Genomic DNA, 3,067 nt, shown 5'->3' on the forward strand with positions numbered 1-3,067 from the left:
AAACCATAAGTCAAGTTGTAATCAAAATATTATATGTATGTAAGTAAATGTAGACAAAGTGGTTGAGGAGGGCTATAAACTTCCTCACCGCTCTTGTATGATTCCCCAAAATAACATGCTTAACTTGTATTGATTAGGCGTAGGCGGCCCCCAACGTGTTTTCACTTTGTACATCTTGGCTCTTGCTTACTCATTGGATCATTTGTTTAGAAGAAGAAAACAATCTCATATATATATATATATATATATATATATATATATATATATATATATATATATATATATATATATATATATATATATATATATATATATATATATATATATATAAAACAGGAATAACTATATTTGACATAAATATCAAGTCTCTATCTTGACTAGTACTAAATATTTCATGGTTATTTTGATGTAAAATGCTTACCATGTACCAATTGATTATTTATAATTAAATTAAAGGATATGTGTCACTCCTTCACTGCTTGTCATAAATTTGATATGTGACATTTAAAAAATATTAATAACAAAAGAAAATTCAATGTGGTCCATCGATAATATATATATATATATAGAGAGAGAGAGAGAGAGAGAGAGAGAGAGAGAGAGAGGGGGGGGAGAGAGAGAGAGAGAGAGAGGTGCTTCCAAGGTAAAGGAGACTTGTATATATTATATAAAGCAATTGAAAATAAAAAAAATTCTTAGTTTTTAAGAATTCTATATGATTACTTTATATTGAGGGAGATGCCACAATAATTAATATTGATTTATATAACTTTTTATTCTTTATTTATTGTTTTAACAATGAGTATATTTTTAGATTTAATGAGAGGAAAAATAATTAGTGAAATGATGCTAATTAAATGGTTGATATATATTAATAAACAGTTATCCATGATATAAATAAAAATCATTTACATTATGGTATCTCTTACATTATTAAAATAAATAATAATAATAATTACATTATAACTTCATTTTTTATTATTAATTACAAAAATATTTCATAATATGTTGCGAAGATTAAATCTTTATCATCCATCTATTAGTTATTCATAGATAACTTAAAATCATGGAATATCCTTTTCAAAATAGACACACATAATAATAATAATAATATTTAATTATAAAAGATATTTTTTATTTGTACATAGACATTTTGACAATATTGTGGACCAATACAATGAGTTATCAATGTCACATGCCAAAAAAGCCATAACTCAACTTGTAATCAAAAACTTATTAGTGTGTAAGTAAAGGTAGACAGAGCGGTTGAGGAGGGCTATTAACTTCCTCACCGCCCATGTTTGATTCCCCGAAATAACATGCTTAGCTTGTATTGATTAGACTTAGGTGGCCCCAATGAGTTTTCACTTTGTCCATATTCAATACATGACATCTTCGCTTTTTCTTAGTCATTGGGTCATTACTTTAGAAGAAGAAAAATCTCTCTCTCTCTCTCTCTCTCTCTCTCTCTCTCTCTCTCTCTCTCTATATATATATATATATATATATATAGGGCATAAATATATTTGACTAAATATTCCATGGATATTTTGATGTAAAATGCTTACCTTGTACCAATTGATTATTGATAATTTAATTAAAGGAGATATGTAATTCATTCACTACTTACATAATAAAAGGGAGACGTGTCATTATTTAACCGATTATCATAAAATTGATATGTGACATTTAAAAAATAGTAATAACAAAAGAAAATTCAATGTGGGCCACCAATAAAATATTTCATTATATATATATATATATATATATATATATATATATATATATATATATATATATATATATATATATATATATATATATATATATATATATATATATATATATATAGAGAGAGAGAGAGAGAGAGAGAGAGAGAGAGAGAGAGAGAGAGAGAGGTGCTTCCGAAGACAAAGGAGACTTGTATATATTATATAAAGAAATTGAAAATAAAAAATTGCTAATGGTTAAAGTGTTTCAAGTAGTTTATATATACTAAGATTTGACCTTTTTCTGGGTATATTGTTTAGTCAATTTTGTCCAAAATCTAATAAAGATTTGTCAGAATTGCAAGTTTAATTTCAATTTCAAGATATATAGTCTACATATTTCGAGTTCCCAAAGGGATTTTCAAGGTGTTAAATCCATTTAAAATGCAATTTAAACAATGAAAAATTACAATCCCATGAACGATTGTGTAGCCAAAACATATTGTTATCACATTGATAAAAATGAAGAAGTCTTGCGATTACTTCCTTGCTTAGCAAGTTTAATTGCAATTTCAAGATATATAGTCTACATAATTCGTGTTCCCAAAGGGATTTTCAAGGTGTTAAATCCATTCAAAATACAATTTAAACAACGAAAAATTACAATCCCATGAACAATTATCTAGCCAAAACATTTTATTATTGTTTTGATAAAAATGAAGAAGTTGTGCAAATCCTTCCCTATTTAGCATGGAGTTGATATATATATATATATATATATATATATATAATATATCAATATATAAATCCATTTTAACCTCAGATCAATAATGTGTTGAGAGGGATCAAATCTCTCGAGTTGCAAACCTTTCTTAGAGTTTTTGTTACTCAACCAACTTACAAATAGATAGATCAACGAATTAAAAAGTAATATCTTTGCGGGGGAAACATCCTTTACATTACATAAATGATCAATTCTTCAATCATTCAAATGACAAAACCTCCTTTCCATATATAGGAGTTTAAGGGGTCGCAATATAATCGGAGCCGACATAACAATAATAACAATAGTGGGCTTCTATGGGGCACACTAATAACAATATGGGGACAATATGGGTACAACAATAAAAATAAGGTTGTTGCACTAACAATAAAAATGAAAAAATACACTAGTATTATATGGACCTAACATGCCCCTCTCCTCAACTATTGAGTAGTTCTAGATGCTTCTGTATAAAATTCTCATCCTCCCATGTGGAATTTTTAGCGGGTAAGTTCTTCTACTTGATGAGATACTCTGAAATTGATCAATTTCATAACTGTCGAGTTCCTATTTCCGTGAATGCTTCAGGTTCCAA

This window comes from Pinus tabuliformis, chromosome 2_2, assembly GCF_031772625.1.
Source record: "Pinus tabuliformis cultivar Carrire ecotype Pingquan chromosome 2_2, CPIR1, whole genome shotgun sequence".
Classification (NCBI taxonomy): Eukaryota; Viridiplantae; Streptophyta; class Pinopsida; order Pinales; family Pinaceae; genus Pinus; species Pinus tabuliformis.